Here is a 26,824-nt window from a genome sequence, read left to right on the forward strand (position 1 = left end):
AAAATACAAACTCCATTTTTATTATTACATTCAGCAGACAAAAATTATTCTATTGAATTACTATAAAAGTTTCAATTATTCTTAGTTTCTGTACCAACCTTGCTGCAGACCAGCAAAAATTTGTCTCCTGGTACCGGTCCACAAAACATCCTGGTAAATGTCCTTTGAATGTAACAACAGATAGGTAGTTGCAAAGAATACTTACACTGGAGCAGTTGAGAAAGAAGTCAGACCAAGGGGGTTGAGGAGGTCAGCAGCATTCACAGCAACTAAAAATGTGGAAGTGAAGATTAACTAAGACATGAAATGCTCAGGCTCGATGTTCTTGAGTACACAAAACAGTTAACAAAAATTGTATGTTGTGACAAGGAATAAGGACAGATAGTAACTGGATAAAGTGTATAAACTGGATAAAGTGTAGTAGCAGATGTTTCAGAGTCTGAGAGCCGAGCTTACCAAGTACGGCTAGGCAGTCATAAGCTGTGTGACCTTGGGCGAGTCATTCATCCCCTCTGGTCCTCAGTTTCCTTCTCTGCCAAATGAGCAGATTGTGTAATATCGCTTCTCTGTGTGTACTTCGCACTTTTGCATTCTATGATTTTAATGTTAAATAATCACTTTAAAGATTGATACTCCTCAAAAAAGTGCAGTTCCCCCTCCCCCTCAGTCATTGAGTTCTGTTGAAGCTGGTTAATGCTCTTCAAGAGCTCATTTGTTACCTGCAGCCAGGTGCCAGGCAGAAAAACCCTTCTCACTTGGTTACACCTAGTTAGATGAACCTGTCCCCCCAAACATTAGGAACCAGAGTATGTGCTAAGACCCTACGTGTTCACAGTGTTGGTGTAGAGCCCACTTCAGGAGCCAGTTGGGAGGGAAAAGGAAGAATCCAAAGGCATTCTTGACCCGCTCTGAGCTTTGAGAAAGCCCAAAGCAAAGGTGTTGAGAGAGAGGCGGGGTGGGGAGCAAAGTCACGGTTGTGATGCAAGCTGGGCAGGGGTCGGGGAGACTCTGCGGTGGGGCGATTTTTTCCTTTTCTGCCCGGACCTCTCTGAAGTATCAGGGATGCTGGCTCCATCATTGGTCCTCACCCTTGTCCTTTCTATAGCTAAGAAATTGACCTGTCGTTCTGTCTTTACAGTCCCTGATATCACAGCATCTGAATCCAGCAAATCATGGAGTGTTGCTGCAGGTCTTTCTCACATCCATTATGTATTATCTTTGAACATCACTCCTAGCTTTATAGACCTTACTAGGACTGTCTCCTGCATTTCCTTCCAGGCAGAATTAGCAGAGGCACTGTGTGGTCACAGACACACACACACACACACACAGACGCTTTGTTCAGTCAGAGCAGAAGAAAGCAGTTCAGTGCGACCAGGTAAACAATGAATTGCCACGTGCTCCCTGCAGAGTGGCTTCCTGATAATGGGCAGGGTTGAAAGCAGGGGCTGTTTTCTGTGGGTCCTCTCGTAGCTGCACATCGCTCTCCACCCATTAAGTGAAACTGGAACAAGCCATTTGGGTGGTTGCAACCACATCTGGCTGAAGTGCCCAGCTGTTGCTCTTTCCTCTCTCCGGTTTCAGTCCCCGCGATGTGGGCTCATTATGGCTGTGATCGTTGCTGATGACATTAATGCACTGTGCTGCTTCTCCATCGCACGTGCCATCTGCTCCCACAAGCCCTGTGGGGTAAGTGGTAGGTAATTGTTTCCCATTGGTAGTCCATTTTCTCAGATAAAGGATGCGAGATTCAAAAATAAACATCCACTCTGAGCCACTGCAATGAGGCCAGTGTGGATCTGGGGGCAGCCACCCCATCTACTGCAAGTAGTGGGTGAGGCTGCTTTCCCTGTAATTCAAGTCGAAGGGCAATTTGATTCATTAACAGTGGCTCTGGGAGACGAGGAGGTTCAGGGAGAGAGCGGAGGCAAAAAAAAAAAAAAAAAAAAAAAAAAAAAAATTCCAGAGACTTCTCCTAAAGCAGCAGAGTCAGTGCAAAAGAGAAGGGGAAAGATGGAGAGAGAAATTGGTGATTCATCAGCAAAGGCTTCCTAGTGGATGGGAGGGAAAGATAAGATCCCGGGTAGTTTCAGCAGTGGGAAATGAGCTTGGGCTCCATGACCTTAGCTTCTTAGCTGTAGTTAACTGGGGCTTCGGCTCTCTCTCCAAGGACTGACCACAGGTTCCAGACTGGACTTGACAGTGTGGCATGTCAGGGAGTGCCAGGCACAGCTCAGAAAATGGGCAAGCAGAGTGGGTAAGATGGGACAATGCCAAAGAGAAACCAAAAGGCCAGCTTATGGAAATTATGAGGGGGGAATGTGATTTAGCTGCGTCTCCCCAGACTCTCAAGATGACTGATAGGTGGCTTTTTTTTTTTTTTAAAAGGAAATTGCATCCTGTGGTTCACTTTTAATCCGTTTCCCCTCAGGAACTGCCACACAACATCCCTGGTTTGACTTTCACCTCCCCTCAAAGCTCATCCCCACATACATCAGTCACTGACTCAACAAATATCTGTTGCGCTCCTGCCCAGTGCCAGGCACTGTTCTCACTGGGAGCTTGCTATGGGCCTCTGGAGCTGGGCGGGCTCGGGTTTGCCATTTGCTGCTGCAAATCTGCAACCCCTCCGAACTTATGTTTTTGAAGCTCTCCAGTGGGGTATTGTACCCGTTTCCTGTGATTGCTGAGGACCAAATGAGTCTATGTATGGCTCAGGCAGAGGCAGCAAAGGCCCTCGATAAACATGGGGCCGCATGCGGAGCACCCCTCCTCACACTGGACCCGTCGTCTCCTCAGGTCCTTTCGGGCGTGGTCCTCGCACACCTTCTCCACTAGCTGGAGCCTGCAGCCCACATCTGCTCAGGCCTCGGTTTCATACCTCCTGCACCCAACTGCTAGTCCCCACTTGGGGAACTTGCTCCATCCCTTCTCCTGGGATCAGGGGGACGGGCACGGCTCTGTTGCCCAGCAGCTCAGCTGGTCTGGAGGGGTTGCCTTCCTGACTTTAGGAGTGCTCCAGACTGGGGAGGATTCCCTAAAACCAGACTTACTCTAGTCGCAGCGGTCCCGCTAATTGATTCATGTTATTTTCTTTTCTGTACTGGTGGTTAGGGCCTCAAGCAATTTTATGCAAATTTATGAACCTTATGCAAATGAGGGCATCCCTAGACTAATTGCACACAAAATGGAAGCTTTGTGGGCGCCTCCCCCATTCAAGTGTGCCCTGACTCCTTCTCATCCTTTAAATTACTCCCAGACTCCCCCATCTCCACAAGCCCCCAAGATCAACAGCCTCCCCTTCCACCAGCCTCCCCACCTGCAGGCTCCCCAGCGGCCATTTTGGGATATTTGAGGTATAGCATCAGCCCTGTTTGCAAGGGCTGGTGACTACCTGGTCCCCCAGGAGACTATAGCCTCGGGGGATGGATACCCCTCCCAGTTTGTTTTTATTTTAAGTCCTTTGAATCCCAACCAGCATCTTTTTCCAATCCCCCTAGGACAGGTATGAGCAGCCCAGGGCAGCCTAGAAACTGCCAGAGGCCCTTTGGGTAAGAGCAGGGCTGTGTATGGTCCTTCCATCTCCAGGAGACCCTGTGGCCAATCTTAGGTCCCTTTTTGGTCCCAGCAAACTGACAACGCATCCTCAGGAAGGTGCTGTGTTACATGGAATTCCCTAGAAGCAGAGCCTGAGGTGGGAATTTAGGTGTGGGTGGCTTATTGCAAGAGGACTCTGGGGAGAAGCAGGAGTGAGGGAAGCAGGATGGGGCAGGGGAGAGCCGCACAGATGTGGGCTCAGATAAGCCTTGACTCTGCCTGATCCCTTGGGAAGCTCTGGAGTTGTCTACCTAGAGGCAAGGGATGGGTTTGTGTCTCTATTCCCAGCACCTGCTTAGAGAGGCGTAGGCTGCCAGTAGCCCTCGGGGGGGCAGAGGTGGTAATCTCCTAGGCATTTTAGAGCAAGGGTGCTCCCGTCTGAGAAGCAGTCAGCAGCACACAGGGGCTGTGGATGGTGCTTCAGCCCAGGTGCCATGCCAACGTGCATCTCTCCTACAGGCACTAAATGAAACGCTAGGTCACCGCGACCACTGAGATCAAGGCCTTTCCATTTCTTTGTTTGTTTAACCCAATTTATTTTTAATATCCCTGTAAAGCAGGCATTTAATTCATCCCCATTTTATAAATGTGATAACTAGTGCTCAGGGCAAGTTGCCACCTGCTTCCAAGGTCGTATGCCCAGTGAACCTCCCAGACAGAAGAGGGATTTGAACTTGGACTCAATGACTTTCCGGGGGCGGGGGGGGGGGGGGCGGCTGTCTGGCCTGGCTGTGTGCCAGGACCTTTGCGTCCAGCCCCTCCGAGATCTCAGGTCTGAACTCTCAAACACGGCGCTTTTCTCAAGAGCCCTCTTTCCCTATATTCTCTCTTGTATGGCTCCTTTTCACAGAATCCCTCACGGAAATGTGTGTAGGGGCGTGTTGGGGGTGCTGGGGGCAAGAGGTGGAACCCAAGCTTTCCCCTCCTCTTTCCTCCTGCCTTCCCGCCCCTTCCTCTCTTCCTAGGTCTCAGGGCTCCATTTCCCGTCCCCCGGCTCTTCCCCTCCTGCCCCTCTTGAATTCCTCCCCCACCTTCGCTTCCTCCTTCTGTCTCCCCTCAGCTCCCTTCCCTCCTGCTTCGCCTCCGCCCTCCCCGCTGCCTCTTCGCCCACTCCCTGGCTGCCAGGCTTCCTCCTCCCCGCCCCCCCTCCCAGGCCGCCCCCCTCCCCTCCCCTTTCCTCCTCACCTGTCACCTTCCCCCTTCCTTTCCGCCCGGTCTTAGCCCTTTCTCTCCCTCCTCTTTCTTTCCCTCCCCCCCGTTTCCACCATCACCTCCCTTCCCCCTTCTCTCCATCATCTTCTTATTCTCTTCCTTCCTTACGGCGCCTTCATCGCCTCACCCCCCACCCCCGCCTCCCAGAGGGCGGCCCCCCGCGCCCCCAGCCCCTGCCCCTTAGAAGAGCCAAAGTCTGTCCCTCTCAGCCCCGGGCGGATCATCCAGACCCGGGCGCGAGGCCCGCTGGGCGCTGTTCCGGAGACGGCAGCAGCGTCTCAGCTCCGGGGCACGGGCGCCCGCCCCGCCCGCTGGAGGAGGGAAGCGGGAAGGGAGGCCCCTGGCAGCCCCGAGTCCCCGGACGGTGTTCGGCTCGCGGGCACGCGGGGCTTTCTCGCAGCTCCGGCCGACTTGGGGGCGGTACCTGGATCCGCCTCGGCGTGGCAGTCGAGCTCGGGAGAGGGCGCAGGCAGGGAGCTGAGCGAAAGCTCAGCGGGAGGGAATCTGTGTATCCTGACTCGGGGAGCAACCTGCTGCCAGGCAGCGGCCCAGAGAATGGCTAAGCGACGAGCGCTGTGGATCCCTGCGGCCGCAAGAAGCTAAAAGTAAACGGTGCTGCGGGCTACTCCGCGCATCGGCCGCACCTCCGCGCCCTTTGCATCAGCAGCAAAGCCCTAGTTGACCCGCCCTCCTCCAGAGAGATGTTCCCAATGCTGGGCAGCTGGGCAAGGAGTAGAATCGCTAAAGCCGACATTGCAAGAGCGCTTACCCTGTATGTGGCATCATGCAGTCTTCCCATTTGACAGGGAAGGAAACAGAGGCACACTGAAATTGTCACAGGGGTGCTAAGTTGTAGAGCTAGAATTCAAACACAGGAGGTCTGCCAGTGGAATCTGGGTCCTTCAACACAAAACTGACAGCTTCCCTGTGCAGTGTTGTGCTGCTGATCAAGACGCCCCAGGGGCTCAGAGAATAGATGAGAATGGTCCCAAAGCTGGGAGTTTCTCTCTGCCTTTTCCTTGTGTTGATGGTCTGCGTGTCTGTGGCTTCCTGTGTCTCTGGTCCCGCTGGTGGTTCTGGCCAAACCTCAAGCCATGGGAAAACTATTTCCCCAGGGGCAGGGGAAAATCGTGCATTTCTTCTTCCCTTGGAGCGTGTTCTGGAGCTGCCCAAAGCACCATTAACCTTATACGCTGCCCTCCCCAGCACTCCGTCCCTGCGGGTGACAGGTAACCTATAACCACTGCCACTCTTCCCACCATTGCCTGGGTGACTGGATATCTGGAATGGGTCCTGAGGGGCATGGCTTTGCCATAAAAGAAGGCAGCACATCACCATGGGTCCTGTATGGTCCCCTGCGAATGGGGCCCAGAACTGACACCTTCCAAGATCCCTTCTCATTTAGGCGCTGTGATAATAGCAGCCATTTGCTGAGGCCTACCTCTGTTCCAGGCTCTTGAGAAACATTATTGCTCCTCCTGCCAGCACCTCTAAAGGACAAATGTCATCATCCCTGCTTTAGAGGTAGGAAAACTGAGACTTGGTGAGGTGAAGTGACCTCCTGGTCAAAGGTCAGGCAGGAAGTTTCCTGACTCCCAAACCTCTACTTTCCCTACATTGTGGTGCCCTCCCGCTGGGGTGAGAGAAGAGCTCTGAGGTCAGCCTCCAAGCACCTCCCACTCCAATTTGTCACCCCTCAACAGGGGCGCTGTGTCTCCCCCAGCCCTCCTCCACAGCTCCTCCTCGCCTTTCCTGCTCCTTCAGCTCCCTTTCTTCGGATTTGCCAAAAGCTCACCTTCCACCTGCCACCTGCCCTTAGTTGGGATGCCCAACTAAGGACCGGAATGGGATTGCTCCCTCTGCCCAGAGGGGGAGCAGTTGGAATGGCGGAGGGAATGGTCCTATTCCCTTCGCTCCGGCATCACTCCCGGTCCCAGTGGTTAGCCAGCTGTAATAGAATGCACATCTAAAGCTGGAGGGGTCACAGGGCTGAGGACACCTCCAGAGGCGTGTGTGAGCGTGGGGGCCTGAGTCAGGGGGAGCGTATCTGGACTGGGTGTGTGTCTGCACACTCAGCAGTATCTGTCCCACGAGCAGAGTCGATTCGAACAGGTCAGGAAAAGAGTTCTTCTGCAGGCTCCTCCAGCACTCTGTCCTCAAGCCACGCAGGTGGCTAAAAGCCCGGGGGTGCACACCCCAGCTTCATGGGGCCCATCTCCCAGCTGCCCGCAGAGAGCTGAGAGACAAGGCTCTGGGTGGCCTTTGCAGTGGAAGCATATTTTATTCGCTTGGAGTGTCCAAAGGGGGCCGGACTGAAAAGGAAGGCCCGGATTGGGCAACCTCATGGCAGTTCTGGGTAGCAGGAGGAAGGGAGAGGCCAATTTGGCCTAAGGATCCCCACCTCCCAACCAAGGCAGCCACCTTCAGTTTCTGGGATCTCAGGGGAGTGGAGGGGGTGTTAGGAGGCCAGGCAGTTTAAGCTCTGCAGGAAGACTTTGCCTAGGACCTCCCAGCCTGTTGCCTCAGCCAGAAACTAAGAGAGGAAGGAGAGGCAGGAGGGGCCGGTTGTCCTGTCCTAGGAGGACCCAGATTGCATAAGTGCTTGTTGCCAAAGGCCTTGGGAAACCTCTGGGTGCAGTCCAACCCCCACCCCTGCCCCCGCCCCAACCCCTGCCCGTCCCTGCCAAACAGGCTGGACCTCAGTGCTTTCTCATTACGAGGGCTGCCATCTGCAATGCAGGCGAGGGCGAGGTGCCTCCTCTCCTGCTGGAGTGCTGAGAAATTAGGTCCAGGGGCACATCCATCTCTTTCACAGCACAGTTATGTGCTAAGAACAGACAGCTTCTGATAGGGAACCCTCCAGCAAGTGCAAAACACCTCGCTCCGATGCAGAGTCTTGGATATCAGAGACACATGCTTTTAGAAGACGTAGGTTGAGACCCAGTCCCAGCAGACTGCATCTCCATCCCTTCTTCTTCACTCTGCTTTCGCACACGCACTGGAGTTATTAGGGAAGTATAATGATAAGGCCACTGAGTGGCCTCTGTGTGTCCCATTACCAGGAAGAGAGGAAAGCTGGGGGCACCTGTGTTTCAGATTTCTGATCACTCCCTGGGAGCTGGAGTGACCCAGGAGCCTTCCATGCTGCCGCCTGGCAGAATTTCTGTAAACCAGAGGGTTTCCTGAGCCTTTGTCCCATCCCGATCTGACCTCAGTGGTGGCCAAGCTTTGCTAGAAGGAAAGGAAACTTTTTTTTTTTTTTAGGGCCACACCCACAGCATATGGAAGTTGCCAGGCTAGGGGTCCAATTGGAGCTGTAGTTGCTGGCCTACACCACAGCCACAGCCACGCCAGATCCTTAATCCACTGGGCAGGACCAGGGATCAAACCTGCATCCTCATGGATATTAGTCAGTTTCATTTCCACTGAGCCACAAGGGGAACTCCACTAGAAGGAAAGCTTTGGCTGCCCCTGCTCAGAGTTTTTTTGTTGTTGTTGTTTTTCACGCAGTGCCTCCCCATCCCATTTGCAGGAAAGATGAGGGATGAAGTCTTAAAGAAAAGTGCTCTCTGCATCCTCCCCTCTCATCCAAGACAGCGTCCCTCCAAGAAGGCTGAGTCAGCCTGGCCAGGGCCCGCCTCCTTGAGGCCCCTGCTGATTCCAGCTTGTGAGTGGATTTATAATGAAATTCAAATGAGCTCGAGGTTATCCAGGGTGAACGAGGCTGCTCCTCATCCCTCCTTTCTCTGGAGGGGGCTGCAGACTGTAGATCGGAACCTTCTTGGAGAAGTGTTTTTGAAAGTGGAGTTAGATGGGATGGGGATGGGATAGAAACAGGCCTGGGTAGCAGGGGGAGACACCCTTGTCATCCATTCAAGGCCTGTGGTTGCAATTCCTTAGCTGAAAAGAATAGGGACAGGGGGCTTCTGACCCTCATCAGGACCCCCGTGTGCCCTTGCGATCTTCAGGAGGCTTCCGGAGCGAGCTCGCTATTGCTGTGCATGCAGGCATCCCCTGAGTGTGCACCCCAGGCCCATTCTTCATCGGATCGGGAATCGAACTCAGCTCAGTGGGAAGGACATATGCTTCATTGCCTCTTCTGGCTGAGACTGCTGTTTTAATTTTCAGCTGCATGTTTTCTTTTATCACCTGAAGCAGTAGCCTGTCTCTGGGTTCTTCCTAAGCAGACAGAATGCAGTCTGCTAACCCCGGGAGCATCCACTCAGAACCACACTGGCCAGGACTAAAAGCCTCCTGTGCCTTCTGCCCTGGGGTCGCCGCGCTTCCTGAATCCCCGGGCCCCGGGGGCAGGCCGGGCCAGGCAGTGCTGCGGAAGTCTGGCCTCCTGTCTTTGGGATTCCAGCAAGGTGCCATTTCCATATTCTCTGGCAATAACTAATTAGCGGTTATAAAGCTCTTTGAAATATGAAGTGCTGCATGATAATATCTGTAATGAGCCTGATTCTTTCCCTCTTGCATGCGAGGCTGGGGGAGTAGGTTTTACACCCACTAAGGGGAGTTGGGCTGCAAGGCAGCTTCTTCCCCAAGGAGCATCAGAGTCCTGATCTGATCAAGGGGTCCTAGGGAAGGGGCCAGGGTGAGCAGCCCACTGGCAAAGCAGCACTTTGATGCTCCCCCCTCCAATCTGACTGCCCCCATCAGCTGCTTACCAGCTTCCGACTTACCCTCCGCTGGGTGGGAGAAGAAGAGGGGCAGTGAGGATGATGGATGGAAAGAGGAGAAGAGAAAGGTGGACTTAGGGTGAGGAGAACGAGTTGGGCTCATGGTCTCCTTAATGCGATTTAGAATTTCATATTAATATATCACCTCAGAAAAAAATTAATGAGAAACGTGAAGAAAATAGGATAATGAATATGATAATATATGGGGAGTGCTTTGGGCTTCTTGGAACAAAGGTGCAAGGAATTATTGCTGTGATTTTCTCACGGTGCATATATATTTTTATTAAACTCTAAAAAAAATGCCAGTAGATTCACTTCTTTGCAAGGTATTAACGCCCCGCAGAGGAGTCATTCTTCAGTTAGCTTCCTGAGCCTCGGCCCACCTCTCGGCTGTTTTCTTGTCACTCTTCTGGAGACTTCCAGCTGAAGGAACGCGGAGTGGAGATTCGAACACTCAGTGGCTTGGCCGGGAGTGTCTGGCGTACCTGTGCCCGCAGAGACGGCTTCCTGAGCAAGTGGGTCTCAGGAGGGCTGGGGGTGGGATGGAGGGGAACGGAGTGTAAAACAGAAATTGAAGCCAGGCTTCTGGATGGAGGGACACTTAGGGAAAGAGCAACTTACTTGTGTTCTGTCTCCCGGCCTTCCTGCCCAATGGTCCGCTCAGGCCAGACTTCTTTATGAAGATTTAGACACCATTAAATATAAGTTCTCAATTGGATGGAAACTTTGTAAGGCTACCTTGCCAAGGGACCACAGAGACTAGAGCGAAGGTAAGACCCTCACCATTTCTCTTTCTTGCTTCCCTGTGCCAGTGGTTCTCACAGCACAGTCCTTGGAGAGCAGCCTCGGCATCACTTGGAACTTGTTGGAAATGCACACCCCCAGGCCCCATCCCAGACCCACTGAACCAGAAATTCTGTGTCTGAGACCTGGTATTTTGTGTTTTAACAAGCCCTTCAACATGCTCAAGTTGGAGAAACCAGACTCAGGAATGGGTGTGCTACAGAAGCTACAGGTTGTTCTGTTCCAGGGGGAAAGGGGGGGGGCACTGCCCTTGGTAAAAATGCATTAACCATGTGCAAAAGCTGGGTACGTGATGGGAAGGTCTGGAGACTCAGTGTCATAGGTTGGATGCCCCAGAATGCAGACTCTGGGATGGAGTTTAGCAACTAGAATGTCTGTTAGGGAATGACCTTGAGATTGGTGCCCATGTTGAGGGGTCGGGGGAGGGGAAGGAAGCAAGAGAGGGCGGAAGGAGAAGCTGAGTGGTGATACAAGCCTGAGGTCAGTCTCAGCTGTTCCATGGGGAGCTCTGGAGCTAGGATGGCCCATCAGTGATGCAATGAGTTGAGGCAAGATGGCTAGACCTTTATACCCCACCTCAGTCACGGGGTGTGGGTTGCTCTAGGAGGGGCATGGTCTTGGCCTAGGCTGAGGCTGTCCCTGAAGGTTCTACCACTCACCAGCTGGTTGACCTTGGCGACATTTCTTTCTCTGTCTCTGAGCCTCTTTCTCAGTGGGGGTTGCTGAGTATTAAATGTGGCTATTTATAAAAGACCCAGGAAATTGTCAATGCTTTCATATATTCGGTAAGTATTTATGGAGGGCCAACTATACGTCAGGCTAGGAATGCCCTCCTCGCTGTTCTTAGAGAATTTAGAATCTTATGGGGGGGGGGAATTCCAGGTCCATAAACACACAAATATTTAACTTCAAATTGTGCTAAGTGTTGTAGAGGAATGGAACAGGCTGTTAAAGAAGATACAAAGGAACCTAATTTAGATGAGGGATGATGGGGGGCTCTCTCCAGATGCTACATTAAGTGGAAGAATGAAGGATGAGGAGTTTCTTTGGGGGCGGGGGTGATAGGGGATGGGGAAGTCATTTTAGCAAAACGGACAGCAGATGCAGAGGGCCTGAGGCAGGAAGGGGCTTGGCTAGTTAAGGAGTGAGGTCAAGGATGATAAGAGTTGGATGCATAGCCCTGAGGGCAGTGCTACGGTGTTTGGGTTTTCTGCCTAGTGAACTGAGAAGTCATTAGGAAGGTTTAAGTGGGGGAGTGACAATGACAATGACTGCTATGGCTGCTATGTGGAGGGCAGATCTTTGAGGCAAGTGTGAGAAGAGTTAGGGACGATGGCTGTGTCCTGGTGAGATGATGGTGGCTGGAACCAGGTGGTGTCTTGGAGGTGGAGAGCTGTGGGCAGGTTCCAGACGGACTCAGGAGGGAACACTGATGGGACTTGGTGCTGGTTCAGAAGTGGGGGGTGAAGGGGAGGAAGATGTTAGCTCCCATGCCTTGGTTTCTGGCTCGAGCAGCTGTGTGGAGGCTAATTTTCAAAGATCGAGGGCCGGAAGGGTTGGGAGGGATACCATGATCTACCATACAGCCTTACATCCAGCTATGTTATGGAATCGGCCACAGCCCAGAGAAATCTCACGCTTTGCTTATAATCACACAGCATCCGCGTCAGGGCTCCAGAGCCAGCCCTGGTGGGCATCTAGGACTGCCCATATCTGTGTTTGACACACCCTGAGCTGGAACTGGTTGAATAAACTTGACCTGAGAATGACCTTCCCAGTGAAAGAGGAACCCAGTGAATGCAGACCCTGAATGATTTTCTTAGCTTTTAAGAGCCCCACGCTGGTACCTATTGATCGGATTTTGCACCCTATGAGTCTGTTTTGTGGCTGCACACCCAGGATGGGTCACCTTTTTTTTTTTTTTAAAGATTATAAATGTAACATGCAAAAATCATATTTGTTATACTTATACATATTTATATCATACATTTGCAGTATATAGAGGCACTCAGAATATATATTATTTATAAGGAGTGCTGCGTCTCAGGTTTGTTAGAAAGGCTCCGAACGAGAGTGTGTTTGTAAAGTGCTCCAGGGTCCTCTGGGATGAGGGCAGCTATGTAAGTGTAAGTCATTATCATTAAACTAAACTGCCTTCCTCCGATTACTGACAGCACCGGAGAGGTTCTCCCGCCTCCCCGGCCCCTGCGCACGGCCTGGTAATGCTGGGGTAATATAAAGATAATATTACTGTAATAAGTGCTTTGCAGCATTTACGCCTTTATTAGCAGCGGCCATATTGTGAGGAGGGAAGAGGCCCCCAGAAGTTCGCCAAAGGCTTGGCGAGGAAGGTGGAACACCCAGAAAGGCAAGCAGAATTCTGGGTCCAAACCAAATGTGGGGCCATGAAGCATGCGGGAAAAGCGTTGCTCCTCATCCCCTCCCACTGAGCTGATTTTCAATTGCAGTTGATCCTCCAGTATGCTCTTAAGTTCAGCTGAGTTGGGCATTGGGTGGTGTATAACTGATACAGGGGGGCTTCTGGGATTCTAGCCTTGGAGACACCCCACTGCATTTAAAGTGGCCTCCAAACCCAGGGGAGGCCTCAAGTTGACAGCAGAGGCCCTCACTTTGATAGGGGTGTGATGAAGAGGGCCACAAAGCCATGGGCTTCCCAGAATGAGATGCATCTCCCTGGCTAGATGGTTTCATTGGTTGCCCCCACATAACCTGTGATAGAGCATAAAAGTGAAGAGGAGCTTCTGAGGAGTTCTTCTATTTTACCAAGGGCCCCTTTGCTCTTAGAGCTGTCTGTTTGTCACACTTGCTGCAGGTTACATAGATCTTGCTATGTGAAAAAATACGTTATTCACAGATCTTGTACTCAGGGCGTTGGGAAATCTGGGAGTTACATTCACCGTCTCATTTGACCCTTCTAACATCTCTGTGAAGCCAGCCTTAGCTGTCATCCCCATTTTATAGATACAGAAACTGAGGTCCTGAAGAGTTGAATGAATGGACCAGGGTGTCAGGTCAGGAAGAGTCAGACCTGGAATTCAGGCCTTTTGACCTGAGGTCAGCAGTTCATTCCTCCCAGCTGCCCTGTCAAGGGAGGATTCCTAGGGCAAAAGGGGACCTACCTTCCACAGTCTTGCTCAAAATCAGAAGGCAGATTTTGAGGTACTGGTTATTTCTTACTGTATAACGAACTGCCCCAAACTTAACAGGGTAAAAGACTAGTAGCCATTTTATTATTACCTCTCACGGTTCAGGGTTCCGGGGCGCAGCGAGGCAGGCTCTCCAGCTGCTACAGTCAGATGGCTGGGGGTGGGGACATCTCGAAGGCCTCCTCTCTCGGATGTCTGGGCTGGGAAGCCTCCAACAGCTGGGGGCCTGCAGAGCTGGGCTCCCGCTCTCTCTTGGTGGTCTCACCACATGGTCCCTCCAGCATGGCTTCGGGACAGCTGGAGCTCTTACGTGGCCACTCAGGGCTCCCGAGGGGGCTGTGCTGGGAGAGAGAGCCAGAGGAAAGGTGTATGGCCTTTTATCGTCTATCCTTGGAACGCACCCAGCCTCATGTTTGGTTGCTTTTGTTAGACGTGTCATGAAAGCCAGCCCACAATCAAGAGAAGGGGGTGAGGCGCCACCCTGTCATAGGAGCACTGTTGAAGAATTGGGAGGCCTCTGGTTTGTTGGTTTATTTGCTTTTGCTTTTTAGGGCCTCACCTAGTTCCCGGGCTACGGGCTGCAGCTGCCAACCTACACCACAGCTCATGGCAACGCCAGATCCTTAACCCATTGAGCAAGGCCAGGGATCGAACTCGCAACCCCATGGATACTAGTGGGGTTCTTAACCTGCTGAGCCACAACAGGAACTCCTTCAGGCCTCTTTTAAAATTACTACAGTTCTGTTCAGACCACTGTTCCTTGAGGCTCCTTTCAGGACCCCAAGCAGGATTGGTCGAGGGCTTTCCCACCCCCTCCCCGTCTTTCCTCCCACCTCCCTCCAAACTCTCTGCCCCCCCCCCCCCGCAGTTCCCACATGATCTGGTGAGGCGAGCCGGGCACCTGTGTTGATGATGCCAAAAGGCACAGACAGGCAGGCTCCCAGGCTCCCGGGGTGACCTGTGTCATGGTTAAGGAACTACAGCAAGCCCTCATCAAGAGCTCCAGCAGGAGGGCCTCAGCGGGTGCTGCTTGCAGGTGTGGCAGCCCCAGTGACAGCCCCTGGGCCAGGGCTGCTGAGAAGGTGTGTTTGCCTTTTGGTTGAGATGCTTTAAAACCCCAGCGACTCGGTTTCATTTTGAACCTGACAGATAAAAGGCCGACTTTGACTGAGAATATTAACTTTCTGGCTCCCGCCCAAGAAAGCTGAACAGATGAGGAAATAATATAAAATAAAAGGCGTCTGCAAACACTGATTGTCGGCTGCTTTCCATAAAATACGCCCACTGTTATGTGTAACACTCTCCGAGTCTTTCATTTCTTGCCCCCCCCCCTTTTCGCTCCTGGTACCGAAGGAACTGCCTTCTCTTATTTAGAAAAAAAGACAGACAGAAAGAGAGGAAAGGGTGCATGTGCTAAAAACAGCCTCCAGTTCCTGTCCCGGAGGCGCCAAGCAGGTGCGCCCACAGGCTAGAGCTCCTGGCGCCTTGATGAAGATCGTGGGCGGTCCCCGGGCTTCAGAGGCCTAAGAAGAAGGCTGTTCGGCAGGGCCAGCCCTGCCCTGGACCCCTGCTTGCAGCTGCTTTCAGGCGGCCAGGCCAGGGGAACAACTTCCAGCTGTGGCATCTCCTCCAGGCAGTGTGGAGGGCCTGGAAGAGTCTGCAGCTGCTCAGGGCCTGCCCATGACTGGCCCTTTGAGGCTGTGGGAAGAGAGGGCAGGGATGCTGAAAGCAGAGGCTTCGGGAAGCGCTCTGCGTGGCCCCTCTCCAGTCCCCACTCCATGGCTGCTGCTGCCTCTGTGGTTGTTCCTTAACTGGGGGCATGAGGCCTGGACTAGCAGGGACCACACTTGTCAGGCCTTGACCTAAGAACACCAGCTGAACCATGAGACGCGTGTATTAGTTTGCTTGGGCTGCTGTAACGAAGTACCCCACACGGAGGGGACTTCAACCACGGAAATGCACTATCTCACTCTTCTGGAGTCGGGGAGTCTGAGATGAAGGTGTCGGCAGGGTTGGTTCCTTCTGAGGGAAGGATCTGTTCCAGGCCTATCTCCTTGGTTGGCAGATGGCTGTCCTCTCCCTGTGTCCTCTACGTGGTCTTCCTTCTGCACCACCTGTGTCCAAACTTCTTCTTCTTATAAAGGCAGTCATATTGGATTAGGGCCCATCCTGGTGGCCTCATTTTACCTTAATCACCTCTGGAAAGGCTTATTCCCCAAATACAGTCCCATTCTGATGGCCTAGAGGTTAGGGTTTCAACATATGGGTTTGGAGGGGATGTAACTGAGCACATAGCAACTCTGTAGCCTAAAAAGAAAAACCATAATGGGGGCTGGCCCTCAGCTCTGTTTCAGAGCATCGGTCTAGACCCAGCACACCACATGCTGGACACCTCACACTGTTTGTCACCCTGCTTTGGCCTGGCACTGTGCCCTGCCACCTCTATTAGTTGTCTGCCTTCCCTGCCTGGATCAGCGGAAGCCCAGAGCTTACAGGCAGACAGCCAAGGGGCTCCTTGCACAGCAGAGTCCTTGAGGGTGTCAGCTACTGCACCCCCACCGCAGGCCACTGCACAGCCAGCCTGGTTCACGAGGGATAGCCTCTAGGCAGTCTAGAAGGATCAGATCAGTAAGGAAAGCAAGCAAAGGTGGCTCTTGGCCCAGAGCAGTTCCCGTGCATGGCTGGAGCAGCAGATGGAAGCCGAGACTCTGCCACCCACTTGATCAGGAATACCAGGCACCTTACTATGGTTCTCCACACCTAATTTTTTTTAATCTATGAAATGGAGTAAAGGAAATCTATCCATTTGCGATCTGAAAGTCCATTGAGTGGGTCCAGCTTACCAAAGTCTGGCTGGGCTCATGATGTCCAGCCATCCAGCAGGGCACCTGTGCAGGGTGGTTCTTCTTCCATAGACCTCAGGGGAGAAGGTCGGACATTCCCATGAAGCCAAGCCGATGACCCTCTGCTTGCCTCACCCATTACAGGCGCACACTCCCGAGTCTTGGGCATCCAGGGGCTCGAAGCAGTCGTGAGACCTCTGAGTCAGCCTCCCAGTGAACAGCATGGAGGGGAAATATAATCACTTTAAGAGCAGTCTTCTCGAATCAGTCTCCCTCCCTCCCTTCCTTCCTTTCCTTCAACCACACCAGTAAGAACTGCTCATCACAAGCACGCGCACACCCCCCCCCCCACACACACCACAACCTATACCCTTTAGATTATGTTCAGAGCTGACCACTTCTCCTTACCTCCACTGCTTCCACTTTGGTCCAGGCCACCATTATCTGTCACTTGAATTATCCGAGCAGCCTCCTGACTGGTCTCCCTGCTGTGTTGCGTCCCATCTCCCCACCGTCAGTCATTAGCTTAGCAGTGAGAATGAGTCTGTTAAAAAGTTAAGTCAGATTGTATTGCTCCTTGGCTCAAAACCCTCTCATGGCACACCTCAGAGGAGCGTCCCAGGGGCTGACCAGGTCCCACGTGACCTCTGTCCTTACCTCCTGTTGTCCCCTCGCTCCCTGTGCTCCAGCCGCCCTGACCTCCTCGTTCCTTACACATGCCAGGTCCTTCCGGTTTCCTCTGTGGAGGACACTTTTCTCCACTTTGTTGGCTGCTTCTGAAAAGACTGCGGTTAGTGGGAAGGGTCTCCTGCTCTCTCGTCAGGAGCCAAGGGGAGAGTCAGAGTCCCTTCAGTGCAGGGCTCCCTGTGCCCATCTCTGTCCCGACCACAGAATGCCGAAAAGGGCCAGTGCCCACTCCTTGTAACTTCATTAAAAATCAGTTGGCCATGCTACTCCGAGTTTATTTCTAGATGTTTCATTCCATTCCATTGATCTCTGTGTCTATCCCTTTGCCAATACCACACTGTCTTGATTATTGTAGCTATCGAGTGAGTCTGAAAATTGTGTAGTGTGGTATCTTTATTCTTTTTCAAATTTGTTTTAGCTCTTCTCTTTCCTTTGTCTTTCTATATACATTTTAGAAGCAGGCTTGTTTTTGTATGTATAAAAATCCTGCTAGGATTTTAATCAGTGTTGCATTAAATCTATAAATCATTTCAGTGAGAATTGACGTATTTATTATGTTGAACTTTAGCAATCTATAACCGTGGTCTATCATTCCATTTCTCTCATTTTTTTTAATGTCTTCTTTGATTTCTTTGATCAGTGCCTTGTATTTTTTTAGCATACAGATCCTGTTATTATTTTGTTATATTTATGCCCAAGAAGTTCATTCTTCTGTAATGATTATAAATTATATCACTTTTAAGAATTTTAGTTTACAATTTTACACTGCTAGTCCATAGAATTGCAGTTTATTTTTCTATGTTGGCCTTATGTCTGCACCCTTGCTAAACTTCTTAGTTCCAGGAGGTTTGGTTTTGTTTTGCAAGTTCCTTGGGATTTTCTGTGTAAACAATCATGTTACCTGCAGATAGGGATGGTTTTAGTTCTTCATTTCCAGTACATGTGCCTCTGTTTCTTTTTTTTGCCTTATTGCACTGCTTGATCCACTGGTGTTGAAGTGAAAGGTAATTGTGGACAGACTTGCCTTGTTCCTGATCATGGGAGAAAGCATTTCATTTTTCATCATTAAGTATGATGTTAATTTCGGGGTTTTTGTAGATGTCTCTTTATCAGGTTGAAGAAAAGCCTGATATTTTTTGTTTGCTGGGAGTTTTTTGTTTTTTTTTTTAAATCATGAGTAGATATTGAATTTTATCAAGTACTTTTTCTGTATCAATCAATAGGGTCTTGTGGTTTTTCTTCTTTAAACTGTCAATATTGTGACTTACATGTATCTGTTTTTGAATATTGTGTTTCTGAGCTAAATCCCACTTGGTTGTGCTATGGCTTTATATATTGATGGATTCAATTTGCTAATATTTCACTGAGGATTTTTGTGTCTATTTTCATGAGAAATATTTTCCTACTCTCTTTGTCTGGCTTTGATATCAGAGTAGTGTCAGCCACACAAAATGAGTCAGGAAGTGTTCCATGCTCTGCTGTTTTCTGGAATGTGCTTTATAGAGTTGACGTTATTTCTTCTTTAAATGTTGGGTAGAACTTACCATCTGATCTTAGAGATTTCTTTTTTTGGAAGGTTTTTAACAACTTTAATTTATTTAATAGTTAATAGACTATTCAGATTATCTATTTCATCTTGGGTAAGTTTTGCTAGTTTGTAATTTGCAGTTCATTTTCTCTAAGTTCTCAAATTCATGTGCCTGGAGTGGCCCATATTATTCCCTTATTTAAGATCTTTTTAATATTTTCAGGGTCTGTAGTGACATTTCCTCTTTTCTCCCTGATATTGGAAATTCGTATTTTCTTTCTCTCTTTCTCTTTCAGTCAGTCCTGCTAGAAATTTTCATCTTTTCAAAGAACTAGGTTTTGTTTTAACTGATTTTTATCTATTGCTTATTTGTTTTCCATTTCATTGATTCCCACTCTTTATTATTTCTTTCTACTTGATTTGGATTTATTTTGTTCTTTTTCTAATTTCTTAAGATGGAAGCTGTTTGGTTGTTATTTGGGAACACTCCTTTTCTAATGTAAGCATTTAATGTTATACATTTCCCTCTAAGCACTGCTATAGATACATCACACAAATTTGAACAAATTGCCTTTTAATTTCCAGTGCAGTTCAAAATATATTTAAATTCCCCCTGATATTTCCTTTTTGACCCAAAGATTATTTAGAGGTATGTTGTTAACTTTTCCAGTGTTTGACCCTTCTCTTGTTACTTTTCTATTACTGATTTTTAGTTTAATTCCATTATAGTTTGAGAGCACACTTTGTATGATTTTAATTCTTTTAAACTCGTTAGGATTTGTAGTATACTGTCTCTCTTGGTAAATGTTTCATGTTCACTTGAAAAAACTGTGTTCTCCTGTTGTTGGATGGAATGTTTATAAATGTCAATTAGATCCAGTTGTTTAACATCATTGTTTAATCTGTATGCTTGCTGGTTTTCTGCCTACCAATTCTATATATTAAGACAAGAATTGAAAAGTTTCTAACTATAATTGTGGATTTTTCTATTTCTCTTTTCAGTTTTGCCGGTTTTTGCTTCATGAAGTAGAAACTCTATTGTTAGGTGCATGCACATTTAGTATTGTTCTGTCTTCTTGGTGAATTGATTTTTTTTTATTGTTATGTAATGTCCCTCTTGATCTTTGGTAATTTTCTCTTCTCTGAAATCTCTTTTGTCTGATATTCATAGAGCTACTCCAGCTTTCTTTTGATTAGTGTTTACATGGTACATCTTTTTCCTCCTTTCATTTTTAACCTACTTTTATCATTGTATTTGAAATGAGTTTTTTGTAGACAGTGTATAATCGGGTCATGTTTTTCTTTTATTTATCAATTCTGACCATCTTTCTTTTAATTGGTGTTCTTAGACCATTTGTATTAATATAATTATTGATTGGATTAACCCTGCCATTTTATTATTTGGTTCCTGTTTATTCCCTCTGGTTTTTGTTCTTCTCTTTGCCTTTTCTTGCCTAATTGTGGGTTATTTGAACATTTTCTAAGTAAAGCCTTTATTTTAGAAAACTTTTAGATTGACAGAAAAGTTGCAATGATAATGCAGATTTCTCATATGTCCCTCACCCAGTTTCCTCCACTGTTAACAGCTTACATTCCTATGATACATTTGTCAAAATCAAGAAACCCCAAACTGGCACATTATTATTAATTAAACTCCAGAGTTTATTTGGATTTCACCAATTTTTTGACTCATTCTCTTTCTATTCTGAGATTCAATCCAAAATAGCACATTGCATGGAGTCATAGTGTTATTTGAACTTTTTTGGTGTTCAGTTTTAACTTATCTATTGTGATTTTGACTATCTCATATGGTTATTTTAGTGGTTACTTTAGGAATTACAAAATATATACTTAACTTTTAACCATCAATTTAAAGTTAAAATCAATATTTTGCCTCTCTAATTGGAATGTACAAAATCTACCACTGTTTAAAGTCTTTTGCCTTCTCTCTGTTGTGTTGTATCCATCTTATATATTACATCTATATATATTAACTCCCCTGAAAATACTGATATAATTTTTGCTTTCAGTGATCACACATATTTTAAATTTCTCAAAATAGAAGAGTAGTCTAGGAGTTCCCGTCGTGGCTCAGTGGTTAACGAATCCGACTAGGAACCATGAGGTTGCAGGTTCAATCCCTGGCCTCGCTCAGTGGGTTAAGGATCCAATCGGGCCCCTAGTCTGGGAACCTCCATGTGCCATGGGAGCGGCCCTAGAAAAGACAAAAAAAAAAAGACAAAAAAAAAAAGAAGAAGAGTAGTCTATTATATTTACTCAGATGTTGATATTTCTGTTGTTCTTCCTTTATTTCTGATATTCCAAGTTTTTTGCTATTATCATTTCCCTTTGGTTTGAAGAACTTCTTTTAGCAATTCCTTCAGAGCTCTGCAGATTACAAATTCTCTTAATTTTCTATCATTTGAGAATATTTTTATTTCACTTTCATTTATTCCTGAAGTATACTTTTACTTTATTTATTTATTTGCCATGCCCATGGCATGTGGAAGTTCCCAGGAAAGGGCTCAAACCTGAGCCACAGCAGTGACAATGCCAAATCCTTAACTACTAGGCCACCAGGGAACTCCAACTTTTGCTCAATTTAGAATTGTGCTGATGGGGCTTTTTTTAAAGCACTTTAAAAATGTTTTGCTGCTTCCTTTTGTCCTCCATCATTTCTGTGAGCTACCTGCAGCCATTCAAATTGATGTCCTCCTATAGTCCATGCGTTGTTTTTCTCAGGCAGCTTTCAAGGGTTTTTCTTCATTTTTAGTTTTCACCAGTTTATGGGTCTAGTCATGGATTTCTTTGGGTTTGTCCTATTTCGGGTCCATTCAGCCTTTATTACATAGGTTTGTGTCCTTTGTCAAACTTGGGACACTTTCAGCCATTATTTTTCAAATACTTTTTCAGAGTTGCACTCTTTCTTCTCTCCTCTGGGTGTCTAAATGACATGACTGTTAGACCACACAGCTCCCTGAGGCTTTAGTCACCTTTTCCAGTATTTTTTTCTGTCTGTTATTCAGATCGGATAGTTTCTATTGATCTTTCTTTACATTCACACACTCTCTTTGCCCAGTCTCCACTGTAGTCTGTTCTAAGCACAGCAGCCAGAGTGATTCATTTAAAACCTAAATTGGAGGAGTTCCCGTCGTGGCTCAGTAGTTAATGAATCTGACTAGGAACCATGAAGTTGCAGGTTCGAACCCTGGTCTTGCTCAGTGGCTTAAGGATCCAGCGTTGCCATGAGCTGTGGTGTAGGTCACAGATGTGGCTTGGATCTGGTGTGGCTGTGGCTGTGGCATAGGCCGGCGACTACAGCTCTGATTAGACCCCTAGCCTAGGAAACTCCATGTGCCATGGGAACTGCCCTAGAGAAGGCAAAAAGGCAAAATAATAATAATAATAATAAAATAAAAATTTAAAAAATAAAACCTAAATTGGAGCAATTCCTTCCTCTGCTTGGGACCCTCCATCTCACTCAGAGTCAGAGCCCTTATAATGTCCTTACCGAGTCCACGTCTTAACAATGGCCTACACAGTCTGGCCCTTACTACATCCCTAGTTTCATCTCATAGTTCTAGCCTCCCTTGCTTATTTGGTTCTGGCCACATTGACCTGGTTGCTGTTGCTGTAATACTCCAGCATGCTCCTGCTTCCTGGCCTATGCACTGGCTGGTCTTGCTCCTTGGGGCAGTCTGTTCACAGAGCTGAATCCCTTACCTCTAAAAGTCTTTGCTTCACTGTCCTCTTTTCAGTGACATCTTTCATGACCACTCTATCGAAAATCGCAGCCCCACTTCTGCCATTTTCTGCTTTATTTTTCTCCTACTATATCATCTAACATAATGTATAATTTATTTATTCATTAATCCTCTAGAACGTGAGTTCCACGAGGGCAGGGCTATTATGCCCTGTTTCCTCCTGTACGTCCATGGCCTGACACATAGTAGATGTGTGATGAATACACATTGAAAGAATGAATTTAAACATCCCTAGGGTCAGCTTTAATGATAGCCCATAGAAGACAGAAGTCTTAGCTTCTTATGGAGTGTTTTGAATATGGACATTGAAAAGCTCCTGAGTATTTACAGGAGCAGATTGGATGTCATTGATGGTGTGGGATCTTCTAAAAAATCAGTGGTTTAGACACCTGCTGTTACTGCAGCCTCCTAGAACTGAGTACCAGAAATGCCAAGAGTGTGAGGTTCTGCACAGATTGACTCTCTGCAAGGTGTTGAAAACAGGTACCGAATTAGAAACGGAGAGCTTTGTGCTCGGATTGATTCACAGGTTTCAGCTTTTCAACTTCCCAAGCGCTGCTGCTGCTGCTGCTGCTGCTAGTTTCTGAAATATCTCACGAAGCGCCAGCGCAGCTCTTGCGGATGTGTGCCCATGCTCACACAGGCACACACGTGCTCCTCCTCCCTGGGTGCTGCGCCATCCCAGCTGAAGTCTGGAGTGCTCAGATGACTGTTCAAAGAGGCTTTTGCCAGGACAGAATTTCCCAAGCTCCCCAGTTCCCGAGGGAATGAGGTGTGGCTGATGGTGTCCGCAGTTCCCTCCCACGTGTGTCAGCCAGTAATATATGGCAGATAATAGGATTCCACTGCATTGTGGTGAGTTAAACAGGCATGACAAGATTGTGACTTCAAACCCGTGTAAGTTGTAGCCACCTAAGCAATTGTGGCTTCTCCTCCATCTTATGGGCAGGCAAGGTGAAACAGCCCAGTCATTCTTCAGGTTTAGACCTGACCCTCAGCCCTTCCTTCCCTTCCACGGTGCAGGATTGGCCTCGTACCCCCCTCTGGAACCTCGCTCTTTCCGCCATGGCTCTGTGTCTGCAGGAATCCAGCCTCCAAAGGGTACTGAGTTCTGTGAAGGAAATGGTTGGCTGGGCTTGTCACACAGAATGATTATTCGAGGTGCTTCATTTCTTGTGTCTTTGTGTTCAAATTGAATTGCAGACACTCTGATCAGAGTAGAACCTGAGGAAAATGAGAGCCCTTGTCCTGTAATAAACACCTGGGCTCACAATTGTATGTATTGTTTTATGGATCCCAAAGACTCCAGAGAGCACAGGTCAAGAAACCACAGCGACTGTATCAGTGGCTTATTTTTTTAAATTGACTTTACAGATGTATGATTAACATGCAAATACTCCCATTTGAAGTATACACTTTGCGAGTTCTGAAAACTGCATGCACCTATGTAGACACTACCCCCTTAGGGTAAGAAAATTCCCATCTCTCTAGAAAATTTCCTGTGTCCCTTCCCAGTCAAAACATCCTCCAACCAAGGTAACCACTATTCTGACCTCTGTTACCATAGACGAGCTTTGCCTAGTCTAGAACTTCATGTAAACAGAATCACACAGTTGGTGTTCTTTTGCATCTGGCCCCTTTCACGTACCTTGTTTTTGAGATTCATCCATGTTGTTGCATGTATCTAGAGTTTGTTCCTTTTTTTTTTTTTTGGTCTTGTCTTTTCTAGGGCTGCACCCAAGGCATATGGAGGTTCCCAAGCTAGGGGTCCAATCAGAGCTGTAGCCACTGGCCACAGCCACAGCCACAGCAACTCGGGATCGGAGCCGCGTCTGCGACCTACACCACAGCTCACGGCAACGCCAGATCCTTCACCCACTGGGCGGGGCCATGGATCGAACCTTCATCCTCATAGATACCAGTCAGGTTTGTTAACCACTGAGCCACGACGGGAACTCCTGAGTTTTTTCCTTTTTGTTGCCGAAAAATATCGCCATACCACAATTGATTTATCTATTCACCTGTTGATGGACATTTGGGTTATTTCTAGGTCTGGAGTATTGCAAATAAAACTCCTCTAGTCTTCGGATGTATGATTTCATTTCTCTTGAGTAAATACCCAGGAGTGGAATGATAAGCATGCATTTAACTCTTTAAGAAACTGTTTAACTTTTCCAAAGGTTTTTTTTAAAAAAACATTTTGCCTTCCCATTAGCACCAAGGAAGAGCTCCAGTTGCTTTTTGCCTGTCAGAAGAAGGTTTCAGGGTGAAGGCAATGATCGGTTCTCATGGCTGCCTATAGTGCTGGAGTTTCAGATTTTAGTGAGGGGAGGGAGCATTTCGAGTTTAGGGAGTTTCCCAGAACCCCACCGATCAAACCACAGGATTTCTCTTCCGGTTGCTGCCCCTCATTCCTCCAGGAATGAACTTCCTGATACATACATGCACGACAAGAAGGAAGCCAGGGAAAGGAAGTGGCTTATGGGGACTGAGTGGGGCAAGGCAAAGTGGAAAGAGCATCGGACTTCTAACTGAAAGACCTAAGTTCAAGTCCCACTTCTGCTGTGGACCAGCTAGTGGTTTGACCTTTGCCCCGTGTCTCAGTGTTCCCATCTGGGGAATAGGGATCTTAAGGCCCAGGCTGCCTGATTCACAGGATGACAGGGAGACTTGACCCTGCCAGAGGGGCCACACGTGCAAGGGCTTTACCAAGAGCAAGGATTATGATGGCATTGATGGTGTTGGTACAACTGCCAAGACTTTCCGAATTCTAGAGTTTTAGGGTTCAGGCAGAGAGGCAGAGTGCAGCTGCAGATGATACCTGGACAGGAGCAAAGTCTTAGACGGAAGAGCATCCTGCTCTGCTCCCAATCTAAGGCCTTGGATGAGGGCATTGGCATGAGCAATAGACAGTGGAGGCCTAAGTCTGAGCCTCTGCTGTGTTAGCAGCAAATGGTGTAAATCCTTTTGACCTCCCTGAGCTAACATTTCCTCACTGGCAAACTGGAGGTGATAAAACCTTCCTTTCCACATCTCTCCAGGAGCTCAAAGAACCCTGTGAGACAGAAGCATCTTCCCAATCTGCCTCACTGCCTGCTTGAACAGGTTGCAGTGGAGGGATGGCTGGGGCTGGGGCCGGAGCTGCCAAATGAGCCAAGAGACCCAGACTCAAGTTCTGCTGAAGCCCCCAATCCCCTTGCTTAACATCTCAGGCCTGGGGCCCCTATATGCAGCGTGAGGGTAGTGCTGTCGTGAGGGCTGAAGGATTCAATGAGTCAAAGAATATGGATCAAGGCCCAGGGTTGAGCAGAGAGGAGCTTGCTACACGTGACGTAGTGGCCATCAAACAAGAAGGCAGAAACTACCGTGTGACCGTGATGAGCTGGCAGTTACTCATCCTCCTGCCGCAGGTGCCGTCCCCGGGAGACCCTCTGAGGAGGAGATGGAGTTATGAGTGCAAGAGGTTCATTGAGGGGTGTACCCTTGGCACCCACGGCAGTGGGGGCGGTGGTAAAGGAAGCAGGACCCGGCTATGGGAGGGATCGAGCTGCAGTGCAGTCACAAAGGCGACCTCAGCAGACCTCCAGGGAGCTGTGGATCTGGGTGGCCCTGTGGAGTTGTTCTGAAGAATTAAGGCAAAATCCTGTCTCCTTTACAGCCCTGTATGAACTTGTCATTGACTACGGATCACCCCCAGGAAGGAGACATGATCTTGATGGCGGTGTCTGGAGGGGCATTAAATATACACCTTAAATACATTCAATGTTTAAAAACTTTTATTGACGTATAGTTGACTTACAGTGTTATCTTAGTTTCTGCTATACCGCAAAGTGATTCCATTATATGTTTACATATATCCGTTCTTTTTCAGATTCTTTTCCCATATAGGTTGTCCCAGAATATTGAGTACATTCGATTTTCATTTAAAAAGTTTTGTATGTGAACTGTCTGCTGCCCATATTCCCAGCAGCTGGGAGAATGAGTGTCTCAGTGGTGAAGGGCCGTCTGGGCAGCACACCACAACATGCACTGTACCTCTCCGCGCCTGTTTCCTCACCTGTAAAATGGGCATATTAACAGCGTCTACCTCATTGGAATCAAACGAGGGTTAAAAGAGTTAATAGATATAAAGTCCTTTAAACAGTGGCTTTTGCAAATTATTCCTGGTCCTAGCATTTTAGAAAACATTCACTAAATCCTTCTTAATCAAATGAATAGACAGATGAAAGAACGCTCCCAGCCCTGTCCAGAATCTAAGACAAATGTCGTGTTTGCCCATTTGGGGGAGAAATGCACTAGCCGGGTGACAGAGCATTTGGCTGGAAACCAGAGAGTTCAAGATATTTGAGACCTTGGGCCTGATGCTTGGAGGAAATTGAAATCTCCGTTTCCGAACCTTAGCTGTACCTGAGGGTCCGGCATTCCCGCCTAGGCATTGCCAAAGTCCTTTACCCTCAGTGTGTTGAGCTGCAGTATGGGGATCTGACAGCTGCAGACAGCTCGGCAGGGTGCAGGAAGGCAGACATTTAATGTGCTTTGA

General features: G+C 48.4%; 2 long non-coding RNA genes across 11 annotated transcripts in view; one reads left to right on the plus strand and one right to left on the minus strand.

The window, feature by feature from the left end:
- Nucleotides 1-26,824, plus strand: part of LOC106506943 (uncharacterized) — a 525,822-nt gene that overhangs the window by 233,365 nt on the left and 265,633 nt on the right. The gene's annotated exons all lie outside the window — the stretch shown is intronic.
- On the minus strand, nt 9,748-13,814 carry LOC146394551 (uncharacterized). Its single transcript, XR_014835141.1, has 2 exons — nt 13,554-13,814; nt 9,748-10,022 (listed from the first exon to the last, which is right to left on the minus strand). It is a non-coding gene; the product is annotated as an uncharacterized LOC146394551 (long non-coding RNA).

This window comes from Sus scrofa, chromosome X (genome assembly GCF_054392235.1).
Source record: "Sus scrofa isolate SSC_HxYL_T2T_F1_AM1 chromosome X, Sscrofa_HxYL_maternal_Yorkshire_Landrace_v2.0, whole genome shotgun sequence".
NCBI classification, from domain to species: domain Eukaryota; kingdom Metazoa; phylum Chordata; class Mammalia; order Artiodactyla; family Suidae; genus Sus; species Sus scrofa.